This window comes from Rhinatrema bivittatum, chromosome 1, assembly GCF_901001135.1.
Source record: "Rhinatrema bivittatum chromosome 1, aRhiBiv1.1, whole genome shotgun sequence".
Classification (NCBI taxonomy): domain Eukaryota; kingdom Metazoa; phylum Chordata; class Amphibia; order Gymnophiona; family Rhinatrematidae; genus Rhinatrema; species Rhinatrema bivittatum.
This window is the reverse complement of record NC_042615.1, coordinates 470,199,110-470,220,745: the sequence shown is the minus strand read 5'-3', so window position 1 is coordinate 470,220,745 and position 21,636 is coordinate 470,199,110. Positions and strand designations below refer to the sequence as shown.

The 21,636-nt window shown below is 48.2% G+C and overlaps 1 protein-coding gene and 1 long non-coding RNA gene across 5 annotated transcripts in view; one reads left to right on the top strand and one right to left on the bottom strand.

The window, feature by feature from the left end:
* Window positions 1-16,289, bottom strand: part of LOC115094026 — a 42,273-nt gene extending 25,984 nt beyond the window's left edge. The window contains exons 1-3 of one of the 2 annotated variants that reach the window (XR_003857473.1): window positions 15,951-16,289; window positions 15,020-15,136; window positions 10,351-10,424 (exon numbers count right to left, since the gene is read on the bottom strand). This is a non-coding gene — a long non-coding RNA (uncharacterized LOC115094026). Of the gene's footprint in view, window positions 1-10,350; window positions 10,425-15,019; window positions 15,137-15,950 lie in introns of those variants that run through there. The other variant, XR_003857472.1, reaches the window with a different exon arrangement.
* A 132-nt stretch (window positions 16,290-16,421) lies between these two features.
* MOB3B (MOB kinase activator 3B) overlaps window positions 16,422-21,636 on the top strand; it is a 268,138-nt gene continuing 262,923 nt past the window's right edge. For 2 of the 3 annotated variants that reach the window (XM_029606598.1, XM_029606608.1), the window contains exons 1-2: window positions 16,422-17,015; window positions 21,486-21,599. The gene's annotated coding sequence lies outside the window, so the exon portion shown is untranslated. Of the gene's footprint in view, window positions 17,016-20,674; window positions 20,843-21,485; window positions 21,600-21,636 lie in introns of all 3 variants that reach the window. The other variant, XM_029606624.1, reaches the window with a different exon arrangement.

Genomic DNA, 21,636 nt, shown 5'->3' with positions numbered 1-21,636 from the left:
GAGGCTGGCTTCACAGACAGGGGGGAGCTGCCTGTCCCTCCCTCCTGACTTCCCCCATGTCCCAGCTAGTGAATGGTGTGTGGGTGAGGGGGGGGGGTGGATGGTGAAGTCTGAGACAGCTCCCTCCCTGCATTACTAGTGAGAGGCTGGCTTCACAGACAGGGGGGAGCTGCCTGACCCTCACTCCTGACTTCCCCCCATGTCCCAGCTAGTGAATGGTGTGTGGGTAAGGGGGGGGGGGGAGGATGGTGAAGTCTGAGACAGCTCCCTCCCTGCATTACTAGTGAGAGGCTGGCTTCACAGACGGGGGGAGCTGCCTGACCCTCACTCCTCCGGGGTATTGTGATCTTCCTGCACACAGTGCCCTATCCCTGATACCAGGGGTGTTGTGATCTTCCTGCATGCAGTGCCCTATCCCTATTAATACCAGGAGTGTTGTGATCTTCCTGCATGCAGTGCCCTATCCCTATTAATACCAGGAGTGTTGTGATCTTCCTGCATGCAGTGCCCTATCCCTGATACCGGGATGTGTGCAAGAAGATCACAACACCCCCGGTATCAGGAATAGGGCACTGTGTGCAGGAAGATCACAACACCCCCAGTATCAGGAATAGGGCACTGTGTGCAGGAAGATCACAACACCCCTGGTATTAGGGATAGGGCACTGTGTGCAGGAAGATCACAACACTCCTGGTATTAATAGGGATAGGGCACTGTGTGCAGGAAGATCACAATACCCCTGGTATCAGGGTTAGGGCACAAGTTCTAGTCACATTGACTGATCACATTACTTGTTTTGTCAAGCTACCAACTGTTTCCATTTCCCATCCCCCATATACTGTCAGTAGGAAACTTGGTAACATGAATAAATAAGAGGGCAGCCAATAGGAATACATATTCATTCCTAAACTGACCTTAACTGACCTGAAAAGTGTCAAATTGTATCCTTTTCAGTTAGTGCGCACTAACGCCCAGTTAGTGCGCACTAACTCCCGTTAGTGCGCAGTAACTCGAGTTAGTGCGCACTAATCGGAAAAATCCTTCATCTTGTTCTCTGTTTCTCACACCCAATAGTCCATCTCCCCACTCTCCTGTCGCTCATTCTCTTCCAGCAGGCTGGTGCAAAGGCATTAGGCACTAGGGATGTGAATCGTTTTTCAACGATTAAAATTATCGTCCGATAATGTTTATATCATCTTAAATCGTTATAGAACACGATACAATAGAAATTCTAACGATTTATCGTTAAAAATCGTTAAATCGTGTTAGTGCGCACTAACTCGAGTTAGTGCGCACTAACTCCCCGTTAGTGCGCACTAACTCGATTTAGTGCGCACTAACTCGATTTAGTGCGCACTAACTGAAAATGATACAAATAAACACTTTCCAGGTCACTGAAGGTCAGTTAGGAATGAATATGTGTTCCTATTGGCTGGCTGCCCTCTTATCTATTGATGTTACCAAGGTTACCACTGAGGTGATGGTTGGGGGGATGGGAAATGGAACTGGAAACTAACGAACACCAACAGAAAATGAAACAAAGTGTTCACACTTCCCAGGTCAGTAAAGGTCACTTAGGAATGAATATGTATGTATGTATTCCTATTGGCTGGCTGTGCTCTTATCTATTGATGTTACCAATATGGTTGGGGGGATGTGAAATGGAAACAGTTGGAAGCTTGACAAAAAAAGTAATGTAATGATCAGCACTCACGTGACTAGAACTTGTTTGTTTATTATTTTTGTTAGCAGGCACCTGAAATGCTAGTGCATGTTGAATTTGCCAATCACTGTGCATTTTAGAAAGGTGGTCCTGGCTGGAACTGTACACAGTTCAAATATATGTAATTGATTGTTGGTAAGTGTATTTTTTAAGTAGCCACACTGGCACCAGTATGTTTACTTTTCCTCCTACTTAACTCACTAGCTCAGCTTTGTAAGAAGGGCTTCTCTGCTTGTGTGTTGTTTTTGTTTGGTGTGAGGAGAGCAGAAACATCAGATCTTTATTCAATCTACTACAGTCATCTCTTACAGTGCCCTATCCCTATTAATACCAGGAGTGTTGTGATCTTCCTGCACACAGTGCCCTAACCCTGATACCAGTCTGAGACAGCTCCCTCCCTGCATTACTAGTGAGAGGCTGGCTTCACAGACAGGGGGGAGCTGCCTGACCCTCACTCCTGACTTCCCCCATGTCCCAGCTAGTGAATGGTGTGTGGGTGAGGGGGGGGGGGGAGGATGGTGAAGTCTGAGACAGCTCCCTCCCTGCATTACTAGTGAGAGGCTGGCTTCAGAGACAGGGGGGAGCTGCCTGACCCTCACTCCTGACTTCCCCCATGTCCCAGCTAGTGAATGGTGTGTGGGTGAGGGGGGGGGGGGAGGATGGTGAAGTCTGAGACAGCTCCCTCCCTGCATTACTAGTGAGAGGCTGGCTTCGCAGACAGGGGGGAGCTGCCTGACCCTCACTCCTGACTTCCCCCATGTCCCAGCTAGTGAATGGTGTGTGGGTGAGGGGGGGGGGGGGGAGGATGGTGAAGTCTGAGACAGCTCCCTCCCTGCATTACTAGTGAGAGGCTGGCTTCACAGACAGGGGGGAGCTGCCTGACCCTCACTCCTGACTTCCCCCATGTCCCAGCTAGTGAATGGTGTGTGGGTGAGGGGGGGGGGGGAGGATGGTGAAGTCTGAGACAGCTCCCTCCCTGCATTACTAGTGAGAGGCTGGCTTCACAGACAGGGGGGAGCTGCCTGACCCTCACTCCTGACTTCCCCCATGTCCCAGCTAGTGAATGGTGTGTGGGTGAGGGGGGGGGGGGAGGATGGTGAAGTCTGAGACAGCTCCCTCCCTGCATTACTAGTGAGAGGCTGGCTTCACAGACAGGGGGGAGCTGCCTGACCCTCACTCCTGACTTCCCCCATGTCCCAGCTAGTGAATGGTGTGTGGGTGAGGGGGGGGGGGGGGGGAGGATGGTGGAGTCTGAGACAGCTCCCTCCCTGCATTACTAGTGAGAGGCTGGCTTCACAGACAGGGGGGAGCTGCCTGACCCTCACTCCTGACTTCCCCCATGTCCCAGCTAGTGAATGGTGTGTGGGTGAGGGGGGGGGGGGAGGATGGTGAAGTCTGAGACAGCTCCCTCCCTGCATTACTAGTGAGAGGCTGGCTTCACAGACAGGGGGGAGCTGCCTGTCCCTCACTCCTGACTTCCCCCATGTCCCAGCTAGTGAATGGTGTGTGGGTGGGGGGGGGGGGTGGATGGTGAAGTCTGAGACAGCTCCCTCCCTGCATTACTAGTGAGAGGCTGGCTTCACAGACAGGGGGGAGCTGCCTGACCCTCACTCCTGACTTCCCCCATGTCCCAGCTAGTGAATGGTGTGTGGGTAAGGGGGGGGGGGGGAGGATGGTGAAGTCTGAGACAGCTCCCTCCCTGCATTACTAGTGAGAGGCTGGCTTCACAGACGGGGGGAGCTGCCTGACCCTCACTCCTCCGGGGTATTGTGATCTTCCTGCACACAGTGCCCTATCCCTGATACCAGGGGTGTTGTGATCTTCCTGCATGCAGTGCCCTATCCCTATTAATACCAGGAGTGTTGTGATCTTCCTGCATGCAGTGCCCTATCCCTATTAATACCAGGAGTGTTGTGATCTTCCTGCATGCAGTGCCCTATCCCTGATACCGGGATGTGTGCAAGAAGATCACAACACCCCCGGTATCAGGAATAGGGCACTGTGTGCAGGAAGATCACAACACCCCCAGTATCAGGAATAGGGCACTGTGTGCAGGAAGATCACAACACCCCTGGTATTAGGGATAGGGCACTGTGTGCAGGAAGATCACAACACTCCTGGTATTAATAGGGATAGGGCACTGTGTGCAGGAAGATCACAATACCCCTGGTATCAGGGTTAGGGCACAAGTTCTAGTCACATTGACTGATCACATTACTTGTTTTGTCAAGCTACCAACTGTTTCCATTTCCCATCCCCCATATACTGTCAGTAGGAAACTTGGTAACATGAATAAATAAGAGGGCAGCCAATAGGAATACATATTCATTCCTAAACTGACCTTAACTGACCTGAAAAGTGTCAAATTGTATCCTTTTCAGTTAGTGCGCACTAACGCCCAGTTAGTGCGCACTAACTCCCGTTAGTGCGCAGTAACTCGAGTTAGTGCGCACTAATCGGAAAAAACGATTTTTAACGATTTTTTAACTAAAAAATCGTGCCTAAGACGATTTTCTTGCCCTGCCACACGATTTCTATCGTTAAGACGATATGGAAAATGATTCACATCCCTATTAGGCACCATAGGCAAACCTTCTTCTTGCACCCTCTCCCATACACACTTACCTATAAACGGCAACTCTGATATAGCATCTCCCTCTCTTTCTTCACTCAGCATCCAGATCTCTCCTCTCACCCTTGCTTAAGCCCTGCATCCTCTTTGCCCCGTGTCCATAGTGCCCAGCATCTCTTCTCTTCTGCCCACACCTAGCATCCTCCTTTTTCTCCCCTTCACTCTCTGCTTAGCACACCAGCCATCACGCCAGCCTCTGTCCCCTTTGTGCATTGCCAAGCAACCTCTTTCCTCACGCCTGCCCAGAATCCTCTTTCTCTCCACCCTACTATCACCTGCCTAATCCCTTCTCTCTATCCAGCTGCCCAGTACCCCTCTCTCCACAGCTCCCCTACTCACCCAGCTTCATCTCTTTCTCCTTCTCCCACATCTACCCAGCATCCATTCCCTTCTCTCTTTTGATGTCATGCCTTTAAAGTGAGTAGGTGGCACTTGGAGGTTTCCAGAGGTTTTACCGGTCCCCCAAAAATCTGGGTGCCCTAGGTGACCGCCTAGTTTACCTAATGGGAAAACCGGCCCTGTCTTCTAGGACCCATCCAAGTAATATCGAGTGATTGTGTGAAGCCAGCTACTGTTCACAGTTTTATTAGGAATTCAGGAGATGTTCTTTCCTCGTATACATTTTTCCATTTCTTTCCTTTCCCCCTCATTCCCTCTGCTCAAGTACTCCCTTATTCTCCTCCTTTGTTTCCTTCCCCCTTTTGTAACTTGCTTTTCGTGCTGCCACTCAGCCCTCCTCCATTTTACAGTATCAGAATATGAATGGCAGGTTTGTACAAAAAGAGATTGCATGTTTTGTGTTTGTACTGTTTACAGGCCTTCCACCCTGCTGGCTCACTAAGTAATAGCTTACATTTTTCATATACTGAGATTTTAAATACTAGTTTCACTATGAGGAATCATGCTGTCATCAAGTCTCCAGATAAATTTAAATGCTGGTTTTAGTAAATTAGCAAAATTTCTATCAATGGTTATTATGCAATAGTGATTTTTCCCATGGGAAAAAAAATCATTTTTGAAGAAAACTCAAGAGCTGCAACAATTTAATTCAGTAAGTTAAATTGCTAACATACATTGCAAACTACAAACTGGAGTTTGTGTGTGAGTAACATAGTGAATGGCAGCAGCTAAGGACCATATGGCCCAAGCAGTCTGCTAGTTGTCCCTGTCTGCTCTGGCCATCACTTCTACCTTACCATCTTTTTCCTCACTAAAGGCGATATCCCAGCTGTTAGCTGTGTAAGCTTGACCACCTGCACGAGATCACACCTTATGGATTTTTTTTGTCATTAACTGGGGAGCACAGCCAAGCTGTCCGGCTGCCCATGCTTTTTTTAAGCCTAGCAATTTCCTCCTGCTCCTTTGAGCTTCTTGATCAATAGGATCCATCCTCCATTGGGCTATGGTAACATGAACCTTCATTCACAACTTCTTATGGTCTTTATCCCAATATTTATAACCCATTCTCAATTCAGTCCTCAGCTGCAAGCTACACCTCAAGGTTTTCCTCTGGAACGCAGCTCATGGGTTCCAGAAGCTACTTGGTGTCACCACTGAGCAATGGCTGAGATTCCTTCCTCACCTCCCCCATGGGTTATGAATACTGCCTGGGCACTGGAAGATTTGACCTGGGAATCGACCTGCTGCCAATGCTAGGTGACCTGCGACCTCCCCTCCTTCCATCCTCAGATCTACTCAAGAGTGTAGCAAAGCCCAATCTCTGCTCTTTTATTTAAGAATTTAAAAAATACAAGAAAATCCTCTTTTGCAAGGCAACCATTGTCTAATACATTATAAGACAGAATAGCCAAAGAAAATAAGCAAAAGTATCTTCCTAAACATATCAAGTATCTAGCATGTTTAGCCAGCTCGAGTCCTCAAGCTAGTGGGGCTGAATACCTTTACAACAATTAATGGAAAAATAGAAATAAAAAAGGAAAAGCTAGTCTAACCAAGATTAACAAATTGAGACTATAAAATTCTTCCTGCACTTTAATGTGCCACTTCTACATTAATCCAGAACACAAAGCCTATTATCAGGAATTAAATAGAGAAACTGGTTTAATTGGACAATCACATCCACCTGCAAACCTGTTCCCCTCTTGATATTTGTATTCCCAAGGTAACTCCTTGCAAGTTTTCAACCTCGGATGCTGGTCAGCTATTTCTGATCCAAGCATGAGGTATACTCTCTAGATCGATTATTTTGACTGAATTTTGAATGTATTTGAAAGATGTACAAATGGCCAATAACCATGACGATAGGTGCTACTGCTCACACGTTTCAAACTTCTAATTCAACTCCTTTATGTACCTTTCAAAAAGGCCAGTAAGAGGACAATTTTCAAAGTCAGTTACACAAGTAAATAATAGTGATTTATGCACATAAATTATCTGGCTGAAAGCAGCCTGCCATCACTGGGCAGCTAAAAGCACCCGTGTTGTTCCATCGGTTGTCCTCTTTACAATGTTAAATTCAGAATGTTGGGACTAAAAAAGCAATAGGTAGCTTGCAGACTCTTGCATAAGGAATTAAGTATTTGTTTATTCATTCTGCCAAATGGATCATTGCAGAAACCATGTAACTAGAGCTGTTGAGACAAGGTAGAGATCTACTGCAAAAATAACATATGTTTGGTAAAGAGAGTAAAAAATGGGACTGGAGAGATCCTTAAAGGAAAGCTCTTGACTGTGCAGAAACGACTTCTTGTGAAACCAAGAATGTAACATGCAGAAAAAGCACTGATTAGGGGGATCAATGAGTTAGGGAAGGGAGGGGGCATTCTATTAAGTTTAATGACATTAGCATGAATACATTTTGCTCACTTTGATCTTCCTTCATTTGGCTGAAGTTAGAATAATTTGTTGTGACAGAACCACCTATGGCATTCTTGCAGTGATGGTGATATTGACGTAACCTCTGGTGTGTACTCCTTGTGCCTTTGTAAATTCACTGTTGGCTACAGCCCAGGAGAGGATGGACTATGGAAGCCTGAGGAATCTCCTGTACTTGGAAAGCTCTCACAATTGTGCACACTGTGAGTTAGGGGTCTTTCTCTGATATTAGGGTACACAAGTGTAACATACTATTATGCAATTTATACACATTTATTTCTTTACATTCATACTATTTCTGTGATAAGATCAATCTGAATTTCCCAAATGGTTATGGGGAAAGATAGATTATGCATATAAACTCTATAAAGGTCTGAGCTAGAATGATGCTGTCTGTGTAAGCAGAGTTTATGGATATGAGTACTGGATCAGATGTATAGGAGTACTAAGAGCTACACTTCCAACTTGAAGAAAAAATGTAAAGGGGTTGGCCTGATGGCTGGAATTTGTTGCCAGAGAAGGTAGTTAGTGCAGTTAGTGTAGCTGGGTTCAAAAAAGGTTTGGATAAGTTCTTGGAGGAGAAGTCCATTAATGGCTATTAATCAATTATACTTAGGGGCGGATTTTCAGAGCCCTGCTCGCCTAAATCCGCCCAAAACTGGGCGGATTTAGGCGAGCAGGGCCCTGCGCGCCGGTGAGCCTATTTTACATAGGCCTACCAGCGCGCGCAGAGCCCCGGGACTCGCGTAAGTCCCGGGGTTTTCGGAGGGGGGCGTGTCAGGGGCGTGACCAAGCGCAGCGGCGTTTTCGGGGCGTGTCGGGAGCGTTCCGGGGGCGGGCTCGGGGGCGTGGCTACGGCCCGGGGCGGTCCGGGGGCGTGGCCGCGCCCTCCGGACCCGCCCCCAGGTTGCGTCCCAGCGCGCTAGCGGCCCGCTGGCGAGCGGGGATTTACTTCTCCCTCCGGGAGGCGTAAATCCCCCGACAAAGGTAAGGATGGGGTTTAGACAGGGCCGGGCGGGTGGGTTAGGTAGAGGAAGGGAGGCGAAGGTGAGGGGAGGGCGTTAGAGGATTCCCTCCGAGGCCGCTCCGATTTCGGAGCGGCCTCGGAGGGAACGGGGGTAGGCTGCGCGGCTCGGCGCGCGCCGGCTATACAAAATCGATAGCCTTGCGCGTGCCGATCCCGGATTTTAGCGGATACGCGCGGCTCCGCGCGTATCTACTAAAATCCAGCGTACTTTTGTTTGCGCCTGGAGCGCCAACAAAAGTACGCCTATTCGCGGTATTTGAAAATCTACCCCTTAGGGAATAGCCACTGCTATTAATTGCATCAGTAGCATGGGTTCTTCTTAGTGTTTGGGTAATTGCCAGGTTCTTGTGGCCTGGTTTGGCCTCTGTTGGAAACAGGATGCTGGGCTTGATGGACCCTTGGTCTGACCCAGCATGGCAATTTCTTATGTTCTTATTAAAGGCCCGAGTCAAAATTCACAAGCCCAATTCCTGTTCCTTGGGCCACCTGGGGCTAGAGATGATGTGAAGGCAGTGTTCATAGTCCCCAATGGGGATGGGATTCCGGTCATTGCAAAACATTGGCAGCTAGGGGCTGATATTCAAATCAGTCTAGCTGGCTAACTAAAGAATTTTGAAATGTTGTTAGATATACGTCTCAAATTCTGGATAAGTCTACAGGTTAGCTTGGGGGTCTTTACCAGCTCTCCCTATGTAATTCTCAGGTCAGGTCTTCCATGCCCCCCGCTGGTTAATGCTGGGAATGCTGCAGAAACAGCATTCACTGTCCCCTGGCAGGAAAGAGTCATAGGTCACTAGCTTAAATCAAGCTAGCTAAACAGTAAAGTTTTAGCTAGCTGAGGATAAAACTGCATTTTAACTTAGCCAGCTAAAACATAACTGGCTAAGTAGAGTACTTAACCCATGTTGAAAATTGGCCCTTTAGTGACCAGGCTCAAGATACATGAATGCCAATTAGCAGAAAAAGTGTGTGGTCCTGAGGGAAAGGGTTGTCACTCAATGGCTGGGCTATTTAGGTAGAAAAGACACGGGAAAAAACGCAGGTATCTGGAAACAAAGGCTCAGGGTTCTGTAGGCTTAGCAGTGTTCAGTTCCATTTGAGCTGGAGCCTGAAGGTGCAAAAGGAAGGTGCTAAGAAAAATGTAATATATAATTATAGATATAATTAAATACAATTTATGGAAACATTTAAGGATAGAACCTATTTATTATTTGTGGCTGAAGTCTGTACAGTGTGTTGTGATGGTTTCATCCAAATACTAACATTTTATTTACACTGCAAAATTATGGTTTAGTGGGGACACAAATGGAATGTAGAATAGCCAGGCACACCGTGCCTGGCTATTCTACATTCTGTTGCAGACAAGGCCTCACCGTGGAGGCCTTGTCTGCAACAGATTCCAAGCTACAGCTTGCAGTGTAATGTGAGCTATGCATGGCTGTATCTAAACCAAAACCATTTCACCTTTTCTTTATTTTTCTATTTATAATCTTCCCTTTCCCAAAGAGAGCCCAATGTGGAAAACATCAGTAATAAAATATCTTTTCAAATAAGTTGAGAAATAAATATAAACAGACAAAATAAGATTATATAATAAAAATATCTAAACATTAGAAAACATATGATCAAATTACATTTTAAAAATTCAAAGTATCTTCCTGTTGAGTATCCTAACAAACCTAATATAAAATGTCATCTAGAAGGACAAACTACTATTTATGCCCCTCCAGAAGCAGCTACAAAAAAGGGAGGGTTTCAAAGTTTTTTTTTAAATAGGGAAGATGATCTATAAGGAGCAAATCCAACAAAAGGGGCCCACTACTGAAAAAGTTGGATTAATATTTTCACATTGGAAAAATCTAAAAGCTATGCTTTTAAAAATTGTCTTTACTAAAAGTTTTTCACAGATAGATATTGATAGGTGTATAACCTGAAGAGTGTTGATATCTCATATGGTGCAAGCTAAAAAAAAAAAGGTTTGAACAATTGTAGGTAGTATTCACAAATATGTATGACTAAAATATTCATCAGATTAAAACTACAATTTAAAATTGATCAGATGTATGACACTTATATAATACAAAATCTTATTTTTTTCTTTAACTAAAAATTAAAGGGTTTGAATAGTCATATGTTCGTACCTTTTCATAGTGAGGATCTCCAAGAATCCAAGGAATGATAACAGGAAACAACTGTGTGTCCCTGGACTGATTAATAATTAGTTTCAGAATGTAATGACATTTAAAAGGTTGATTACCATGTTTTGAATTTATTTTCTACCACAGTACATTTTTACATTATTTTAATGAATTATAAATGCATCATAATTTTTTTTTTTTAACTACAACCACTGATCCCTCCTACTAGATACAGCAGCATTGTACAAATATGTACATCCATTAACCATTATTTAATTTCAAGAAAGGCCAACTGTAGGCCGTACTTACACAGTAAACAGGTTTTGCCTGACAAATGTACCAAAATGCATTAAATGTTATCACAAGCATTAATGCATATTAACTGGACCATTAGCATGCACAAGTTACTGTATACACTTTAATAGTACTGTTCATGTAAACTAGCTTGTGATTGTGTTAATGCTAAAGCTATGCTAGCTAGCTCATTGCTTAGTAACACAATTAAAAAGTACTCGTGCAAAATGATTTACAGGTGAATTAATGCAAAGAACAACCATATGTCACAGAGGAAGGGCTAGATTTTGCGATATCGTTTGCATGTACATGTGTATTTTAGTCTCTGCAGTAATGTATGCTCATTTGTATCTCATTAACATTGGCTATTAATACATATGATAAACAAGTGGGGCAGCCAATATCAGTGCACTACAGTGCACTTGGGCCCCAAACAAATATAAAGAAGAAGAAGAAGAAGAAGATAACATTATGATCAGAGAGCCCTGCACTCTGATTTGGACTCTGGCTGAAGCCCTGGTCTCTCTCATACCCCCTTTCTTTCTTTGGGCTGCAGTGCCTTCTCTCGGTCACCCAGTCTCTCTGAAATTAACGTTTTTCCTCCAAAGTACTGTGGCTTGGAAGCCTGCTGCCACTAATCTATTCTAGACAAATAAGCTGAAGCAGCGGTTGCTTTATAAACACCAGCCTGACTCTGCTCCTATGCTTCTCCTCCTCCTATCTGTGCAAATCTGTTTTTGTGTGCTCTGGGTCTACCACCTGAGTACTTTGCACCTTTCACCATGGCTACACCTTCAGTTAATAAAAACCCCTTGTCCCGCAAGTTTACTTTTCAGCTCTTAATGTTGTGACATCCAGGGAGATGGGGATCATGTGTAATGTGGCTACATCGGAGTGGTGCCTATAATAAACATCCGAACCAACCACTACCTATCGATGCAAGCTTCATAAGTGTGGGTGTACGTGAGTAAGGGGGTCGTTTGAAATGCTTCACTGTTCTTGTTTAAAGGATACGAGCAGAAGGTCCAGGCTTCGAAATGGCCTTGCTTCTATCTAACAGATCGATACTGTAACGTGCGGATGAAGATTTCCCATCTGTAACCCGCTGTGAGCGCACAATTCGGATGCGTAAGGCGATCCAGCGATACAGTCTCCAGTTTCACGTGTCCTTAGCGCTTCTTAAAACAGACGCATAACCCTTTCCGCACCCAGCATGTATATATGTAAATGAACGAATTAGCTGTATAATGAAGGAATTAGCTATTCCCCTCCGATACTGTGACGCGCGCTCAGATTATATCCTTTGTAACCCGCTATTTTGCCGCGTCCTTAACCTGTTAGTTTACCGCTTACCCTCTACTTGGTGTTAGTGTGGTGTTCGAAAATTAAAACGGGAATAAAGTGTAAAAAATGGGGGTAAAACCAAAGGGAGTAAAGTGTAAAAAACCATGGACGACCTCCATATTAACATTGCAGCGTAAGTTGTTTATATATATGTATAAATACCTGTCACTTTCCTGTCACTTTCCGAATCCCCCAGGCGTGCGGTCATCGAGGTGGTGGCGGGCGGGTGGGCGAGCGTTCGATCCAGGCGGGGGTGGGAGCCGGCGGGCGGGCGGGCACGTGTTCGATCCAGGCTGCGGCCGGAGCGGGCGGGTGTGCATTCATCCAGGCAGAGGGAGCCGGCGGCGAAAGCGGCCTCCGGCAGCTCCCGCTGCCGCCTGGATCCAACGCGCGCCTGCCGGCTCCCACCGCCGCCACCGCCTGGATGAACGGGCGCATGGGGGATTTGGAAAGTGACAGGAAAGTGACAGGTATTTATACATATATATAAACAACTTATGCTGCAATGTTAATATGGAGGTCGTCCATGGTTTTTTACACTTTACTCCCTTTGGTTTTACCCCCATTTTTTACTTTATTCCCGTTTTAATTTTCGCCCTGCGCCTTGCTTCGGGAGGGGGGGGAACCATCCACTTCCTGGTGCCTGTCATTTGAAATGACAGGTACCAGCGCACCCAGGATACTGTAAAGGCGCTGTATTAGCGCCTATACAGTAAAATGGGTTGTGCGGGCCTATCGCTTGCCTAACGCTTCGCAGACGCGGCATGCATTTGCATGCAATTTGAAGAGAGTACCGAGCGGTAGGTGAAGAGAACTGTGCGTGCGGGGAACGAGGGTGTGCCTGGCACTGCCGCACTCTAACGCGGCATAACTAATGTTGCTCTCGCAGCCTGCAATCTGCTGTGCATGGATTTCTCAGCTGGGCTCATCCCACCTCGCATGGCTGTACTGCCTGGGAGGGTAGAAAAGTCCCGTCTCCTTCCCCCATTCTTACACATGCGAAGCTCTTAGCTGTTTCCAGGTTTTTGGGGGGGAGGGAACAATTTGAGTGGCCCCTCTTCGTAGAACTGAAAGTAAAAATGGAGGCTGGGGGGGGGGGGGGGGGGAGGAGAGGGGGAAGGGGGCAACAGTGATGTAGTAAATAACCAAAGTGCCCAGCCAGTATATGCCTGGTTGTTCCCATCTACTCTGCTTACACCAAGGATATGTCCCAGCCGTATAAACTGTTCCACCTGCAGGACATCCTTCCTTATCTAAGTAAATTTTGTTGGGTCCTGCTTTGGTTCTCTCCCATTTTGTGTAGATGGGAGCAATCAGGCAGACTGGAAGGGCCATTTGCTCCGTCTCTGCTGTAATTTACTTTATAGCTTTTGTGCCTCCTCCCCCCCCCCCCCCCCCTCTCCATTTTCAGCCTCTGTTGGATTGTAAGAAATGCTAATTTGATTGTCCTGATAGCTGTGTGTGCCCTGCACCCCCAATAACTTGGAAACAGTCAGAGCTGCAACGTTTAAACTTTGGGAACTTGTAAGACTGTGGCCCACCCAGAGATCAGACTCTTTATCTAAGTCAGAGGTAGACAGCAAGCTTGGGGTAAGGTAGGGGAGAGTTCAGGGTCTTGCTAAAGGGGGAGGGAGCAGACAGAAAGGAAACTGGGGAATCTTGTTGGGGTGAGAGGAGAGAAGTGGGGGAGTAGGTGCCGCAGTCTTCTACAGGATAACCATAGCCCTGGAATTTCCCCTCGTGAAGTTCACCAGAATCTGAACTGTGGCTATTGCAAATTATACACTTCACCAAAAGTATGCTATCAATGCCTTTTCTTCCCCGTGCTGTGGTAAAGACAGCATTGAAAAGCGCTGCAAAATCCATGTATAGATATATGAGGTGTGACTACGTGTTTTAAATACATTAAAAGCAGAATCACTGGTGCCCTTAGCTGTCTAGGGAGGGGCAGGTCCACTGAGAGAATACAAGGCCATAGAGAAGTGGAATGAACTCTTTCCATCTCTTTTTACTCTAGAGGTGGGGTCGGGGGTATTCCTCAGCACGATTGTGCACCGCCTCCTCCGGTAATAGTCTTAGTCAGACCCACTGATCCATTCAATGCAGCGTTCCTGTCTTTTCAGCCATGCAGTCATTGCAGAGCTGTTGGCCCGGCCCTGTTCCACCTCCCATCCTCTGTATCTGTCCCAAGCAGGCCTGAGTTCTCTCACCGTAAGGGTCTCTGCCACCTCTCCTGTAGGCTATTCCAGGCATTCACCCACACCCTTTCATCGTCTCCTGTTTCAATTTCATTTCATAACCTCTTGTCCATGAAATGTGTAGGCTTTTGATGGCTCTCCTAATGTGCGTTCGGTTTTTCTTACAGAAAGGCATGACCCACACCGAGACTAAACTAAACTTAAGATTACTTTTGTTTCTTTGTAGGAGGGTTTGTGTGGCAGGCCCTGGTCTCATTGAATAGCTCTTTTCTGCACTGCTTCCATCAATGTCCTTAGAAAAGTACAGCCCTGGCGATAAAAGTGGCAGTTTACAGTAGATAGATGCAGATTCAGACTGAAGCCAAACTTCCCATCCATAATTAGGGATGCCGGTTTGCCCATTACCACTCAGGAAAGAGGTCTTAGTTCTTGCAGAGAGAGTTCTTTGAAAAGAGCCTTAGTGTTGGTCAAGAAGGCTAATACTTAGAAATTATGAAGGAAAGATTTACAAATAAAATGGAAAAATGTGTGCCTCAGGCAAGTCTATGATGCAACCATAGGCTAAATCTTATATGCGGTTCTGCTCACCCCACAGTACCTCCCCCCTCTCTCTCCTCCTTCCCCTCCTCCCTCCTGCATCTCCCTTCACTCTTTCTTCCACCACATCCCCAGTATCTCCCTTTTCTCCCCTACCAGCAGCAGTGTCTCTCCTGCACCTCTCCCCCTCTTTTCCCTCAGAGTCTCCCTTCTGTCTCTTCACCCCCACCCGCTCTGTGCTCTGCTCTTCCTGCACCAGCAGCAGGCCGGGCGTCAAGGCACTGGGCTCACCTTCTTCATCTTTGCCTCCAGCACAGCTGCTGCTGGGACTGCACGGGATGCCCTCTCTTTTCTGGTGGCGGGGAAGCAGCATCGGCGTTTTGAAATCTTGTGGGCTTCCTGCTGATTCTGCAACACAGGAGGTCAGCAATCAGGACGGGTTGGCCTGTGAATTTAGAAAATGTTTGTGTTGCCGGCGCAATGCAGAAAAACCCACAGTCTAAAAGGAAGCCCCTGGATAATCCTGATCTAATAGCACCTGCTCCTTGTTACTGTCAAAGACAATCAGGGATGGATATGAACCACCACAAGACACTGATTTCGTGCCAATATCCTGCCCCCCCCCCCCCAACCCTGTGCAATGCCATCACCTGGAGCTGGACTCCAGCAGCGCTCCTCACCGCACAGTGAGGGTAGGATTAAGGCTGTACTCAGGGCACGCGAGTGCAAACTTTGTGCCAGTACTTACTGCACCGTGAGGAGCACTGCTGGCGCCAATGTGAAGGGGCAATGGGCCTTTTGGAGGTCTGGGGAGGGACTTGCACTGCCCCTCCCCCCACATTTGCCATCTTAGGCCCAGATCATATGATGGGCTTCATAGATCTTTGGTTAGCGATTCTTCAAAGAGGTGGGGAGAAAAGAACTAGGATAAAGGGAAAAAATAAATGTATCACCCCCCACCTTTGCCAGGGGTTACTTTCTGTGACTGAAGGGGTAATACGAGCCTACTTGCAGCCCTGGGACAGGGTTCCTTTCACATGGGGCATAGAAAAATGCTATGAGTCCCACACCAAAAGAGTGCAGCAGCCCACCCTCCCACGTGGTATTCCAAAACCAAAGGCAGAACTTATTCATCGTCCAGTAAGGCAGGAAAAATCCCGAAAGGATAATCTAAACTGCAGAAAATAGCAGTCACCATTCTCAGCAAGATGAAAGAACTGACCTAAGGTATTGACGCACCTTCTCGTGCGGTCTGTGAGGCTCCAGTCCAAACAGGATCTTAACATTCCTGGCTCCCACCAAGACCCAGGATTTCCTCCCAGCCCAAGATGAAACAACAACTGGCAGCTCTTCTGTCCAGTACGAGCCCTTCCAGCTAGGGACTTCCCATGGGAAAGAAAAGAGGTCTCAATTGTCCGAGGGAGTCCTTTACCCCCCAAGAAGGGCCTTAGTTCCTCTTGTGCAACCTCCTTCGGCTTCCCCAGCGTAACCAACTCCTAAAACTCTTCCACGTGTGAAAATCCTCAGAGCCCCGAGCCGAGGCCTCGGGGCTCCTGAAAAGCTCAACCCATAACTCCTCCCAGCACTTCCGGCAGCAGCTTACTGACAATAACGTCTACAAAACCCCTCCCCTTTGGAGGAAGGAGCTCTCCCTTTCGCTCACAAATCTAAATGCACACCGGGTTTTGTGTTTTGTTTTCTTTAGTCTAAGGGCACATTACAGGGGCTGTTAAGCAGTGCTTTTAGAAATATTAGCAGCAGCAGCAGCAGGAGCTGCTTCAAAAACAACAGCGAACTAAAATCCCCCCCAGTTTAATATCTTACCTCTCGAAAGCTCAGGCCCTGCTAACATGTTAAAATGTATGCGATTCTAGTTTGTCATCGATGACGCCAGCACTGCCTTGGGATGGAAGCAGAGAGCCTGAGCCATGCAGACCTGGAGAAACTGGGCTCAAGTAGGGAGAGAAAACCCTGTACCGAAAGGAGCAGGGGCCAGATATGGGCTAATTCAGGGGTTATTCATTTCATTATTTGAAGTTATTGCTACTGAAATGCGCTCAGTTTACCCTCTTCTGCCACCTCACCTCTCCTCCCTCCATCAGCCTCAGATGGTCTCTCCCACCCTCTTATGAGGTCATGATGACAGCCTCAGGCTTATAAAAGGCAGAGCTGCCAGGGGTCAGTGGCATTTCACAGGAGGGCAGCAAGCAGGGAGCATCTCTGCTGACTCTGGGAAGACGGAAGGACCTGAAGCTTCTGGAACTCAGCTGCAAGTGACAGAATAAAGGTAGGACTATTGCACAACAGAACTGGACTCCTTCCACCTCTCTCCTTTCACTTTTCTCTTCCTCCCCAATGTTTCCCTCTTTTCTCCCTCCTCCTCTCTTTTCTCACCCTTTTCCTTTCCATCCTCCCCTCCTGCCTCTCCCATCAGTGTCCCAGTCCTACCTCTATCCCAGCTCTTCCACTTCCCTGCCTTTACCTCATCTCACCTGTCTTCCTCCCACCTCTTCTTCCCTTTGACCTCCCTTCCCATCCTTTATCCCTTCCCCTCTCCTTCCATCTCCTCTCCCCTCCCACTTTATCACCATCCCCCACCCTCTCTACCATTCTCCCCTCCACTTCCCTTCTCCTTCCCTTTCCACTTCCCTCTTTTTTCACCCTCTTCTCTCTCTCTTTATTGCCATTGCCATCTCCTTTCCCTCACCCTCCCACCCTTTCTACTCTCCTCCCCCTTCCTACCCCTCCTGCCTTCCTCCTCTGCCATACTTTCTTACCCCTCCCCTTCTCCTTCCCTCCTTTCTTCATCTTCCCTTCCCCACTCCTTCTGCCTCCCAACTCTCCTTTTGCTCTCTTTCATCTCCTGACCCTTAATCCCCAACCCCTCCCCTCCCACACATAATGTCTCCCCTTTCCCTACCCTCCTATGCCTTATCCCCTTCCCACCCATCCCTTCCTTCCTTCCCTCCCTTTCCACCCTCTTCCCTCCCCCTTTACCCTTCTTTCCTTCCCTCCTATGCTTTCTTCCTGGCCCCTCACTCTCATCCCTCTCTCTCCCCTTCCATCCTCATCATCTATCTTCTTTCTCACCTGCCCCTTCATCCCTATCCTTCCCCTCCCCTTCTTGTCCCTTCTCTTTTCCTTTTCTCTCCCTCTCCTTTCCTTCCTCACACCACCCCCTCTCCTCTCCTCTCCCCCTTTTCACCTCTCCTCCCCTTTCCTTCTCCTTTCCCTAATGCTTCTATTAACTCCCCCCTCCCATCCTTTATCACCTTCATGCCCTCTCCTTTTATCCTCTACCTCCCTTTCTTCCCCTTCACTTCCCTCCTACCCCAACCACTTTCTTTCCCCTTCTACCCCTGCTCCATCCTTTCCCCAACCACTTCCTCCCTATCTCTCCAACCCCTCCTCCTCTTACTTCACCCTCCTCCCTATTCTTTCCACTTCCTCCTCTCCATTCTTCTTCCTTTTTCTCCCCTTTTTCCCCTCTCCTTCCTATTTCTCTTTCTGATCCATCCCCACCCCACCCCCTTTTCCCTTCCTTTCCTCTTCCATCATTTCACCCATCCCTCTTTCCCCTTACCCCTCTGATTTTGCCCTCTCCCCTTCCCTTACAATTGCTTCTCCTCTTCCCTCCCCCTCTCCTTCCTAATCCTCTCTTCCTCCTTATTTAACCCTATCCCTCTCCCATGACCCTACCCTTTCACCCCTTCCTTCCCCTCCTTTCTATCCACCTTCTTCTATTTTTGCCCGTCCCTTTCCCCTTACTTGCTCGTCTTCCTTTTCTCCCCTTCCCATTTCCCCCTCTCCCTCTCCCCTCTGCTTCCCTCATTTATCTCTTCCCCCTTCCATAAAAGAGGCATGAAAGGGAAAGCATGGGGACAGAGGGGTGGCAGAAAAGAGCAAGAGATGTAAGAAGGGGAGGAGGAGGTTAGAGAGAGGAATGGGAAAGACAGGAAGAAATAAACACAGGGCACAGAAAAACAGGGAGAGGTGCAGGAAAGAGAAGGGGAGGGCAAGGAGGAGAAAATTGGGAAGGGTGGTAAAAGAGGAAAGGAGGAGTAGAGGGAAATGATAGGAAGGGGAGGGAGGCAGAGGGCAGGGGTATGGTAAGAAAGGAGGAGACTTTGGACACTCTGCGCAACAAGGAAGGGGCAGAACCTAAAAAGGAGCCCGTGCTTTTGAAGGGTAATACCAGCTCACCGACTCGCACAGAATGCAGGTCCAAGAAATACCGGAGTCCTGAACCTCGCAGGATGGTGGAAGACAGCCCAGAGGTGAGACCAGGAATTGGAGGACAGCAGCAGGAGAAATAAAAGGCATGGACAGTTGTGAGTTTCCCAACAAAGGCTGCCACAGGGACATCCTGGAGAGGAGGGGTCTGGAAGGCTGACCATTCAGTCATCAAAGAGCCATGGCAGGTCATCCTCCAGAGCAGACAGCAAGGGGTTAACATTCCCATGGGTTTGCCACATGGCCCCATAGGCCTGCAAGGACTTCTGTAAAGAACGTGACCGCTGGTGCTGACTCCAGTCACCATCCCTCTCCCTGCCTGCTATGCTGATTATATTCCAGCACAGTGACCTGTACAGAACCGAGTAACTGAATATACGGAGGCTGGTATTCAGCGCTACTTAGCCAGATAAGTAGTGTTAGGATATATGCATATGTGGGCCCTGGGCCGAGGTGAGAGATGGTACCGTCCATGGGGAGGAGCCCTGTGAGCCTCACCATCGGGAGGCGAGGTCTCAGGTAGAGGTGCGCAGAGCAACAGGTGCTGGAGAGAGTGGAGGAGAGGGCAGAAGAGCCAGAGATGGTGACCCCAGGGGGTGGAGCCACGGAGCATCAGCACGGGGAGCTGTCAGGTCTAGCTAGAATGTCCTCGAGGCTTTATTAAAGAAAGAGTGACACTGCCCGCAGAGCAGGGAGTGAAGCTGGAGTGCCACAGGTCTGTGCAGTGAGGTATACCCACATAGTAGTCCTTTGTAGAGATGAACGGTGATGGTCCTTAGAGCGGGGTACACCGGTGAGGGTTCCTCAGTAACACTGGTTCGGCAATGGGCCGCAGAGCGGAGTATACCGATGAGGGACCTCAGTAGCGTTGGTACGGCAATGGTCCACAGAGCGGGGTACTCACTGTAGCAGAGCGAAGTTCCAGAGGAAGCCCCGGGGAACGGGGCAAGAAGCAGTCCAAGATGCAAGGCCCTCCGAGGAGCAGATAGCCAGAGACAAGGTAGGGCCCCCGAGGAGCAGGTACCCGGAATGTCTCTCGTCAAGGAAGCAGGAGCTAGAACGCAGGTCCTAAGTGAGCGGATTCAGCAATGAGGGTACTCGTTGCCAAGTCATAGGCAGGCAGGGCCAGCCGGCTTAAATGTCCAAGAAAAATGACGTCATCCGGAGAGGAACCCCCCGAGGTTCCTGCCATGACGTGGATAAGACTGGTCCGAGGGCGCGCGCGCACCTAAGGAACTCCCAGGGCAAGATGGCGGTTGGCAGCGTCCATGCCGTGTGGGAAGGCCCGGGAACTAGGGCATGCAGGCCGGTGATAGCTGGCGGAGGCTGCCAGTCTCCCCAGAGGAGTCGATGCAGGAAGGCATAAGGTGAGCAACAGCGGTCGCAGCCGTGTGTGGCCAACAGGCATAACAAGTAGACACGTATCTAGCTAAGTAGATAGCTGGATATCTGGTGGATGGGCAATTGTGTAATGGGGTGGTGCTTCTTAGATAGATTAGCTGGACAAGTGCCAATATTCTGACCTATCTGGTTAAGTTAATTGGATGTTATACCTGCCTTAGAGCAGATCTAACTTATCTGGATATAACTTATCCAGCTAAACAATGCTGTGTACTGGGGATATTCCCTGTAAGTTAGCTGGCTAAGTCTTAGATAGCGGATAACTCTGAATATTGGGCTCCCTATGTTTACCATCTTCTTTCCCACGTAAAGAATCCTGGCAGGCTGCCACAGAAGAGCTCGGAGTCATTTCTGCTTCACAATACTTGTTTCTTCTGGAGGCATGGGGGGTCCTGTTCCACACCCACCCTGAATCAGCAGACTGGACCAGAACTCATGCCAGAGAAGGAGAGAGGGGAGGAGAAAGATGGAGGGGAAGAGGTAAAGGAGAGGGGGAAGAGTGAGGATACGGGAAAGGGTGGAAGGGGCAGGGATGGGATAGTATATGTGTGTGTGTGTGTGTGAGAGAGAGAACTGGGAAAAGGAGGGAAGAGAAGGAAGGGAGGAGAGAATGGTAGGGCAGGGAGACAGGAGGGAGGAAGAGGGGGAAGGAAGAGGAGGGAAAGAGGGAGGAAAAAGGGTTGGAAGGGAGGGTTGAGGAAAGAATGGGAGAAGGGATGGGGAAAGATTCAAATGGAAAGAGATGGGAGGGAGAAGAGAGGATAGTGTGGAAGGGAAAGGGATGGCAGGAGGAGGAAAAAATATGAAAGAAGAGGAGAATGGGTGGTAGGGGAGAGAAATGTGGATGTGGAGGAGAAAGGCAGAGGAAATAGGAGGCGGGAGTAAGAGTGGGAGGGACAGGAAAGCTAAGGAAAATGAGGAAGGAGAAAAGTGTAGTGGCAAGGGTGGTAGGTGATGAGTACAAAAATGAGGAAGGAGGGTGGGAGAAGGATGGGAGGGGAGAGGAGGGGGAAAAGTGGGGTAAGATGGGATGGGGGAAAGCACCTTATAATTGCCTATAAATAAAGCTTCTGGAAGGTCTCCAAGCCTCTGCACACTGAGCATTGCCCTCCTCTCCTCTCAGGTCTCCAGATCCTGTGGTCCCACTGCTTGGACTTGCTTTACAGCAGCGTCGTCATGTTCAGTTCAGAGCAAAAGAAGTTTGCTTACCTCTAAAAGACAGCTGATCTGAATACAGGTAAACTGAATTGTGGCAGCCAGAAAGAAAGGGGATG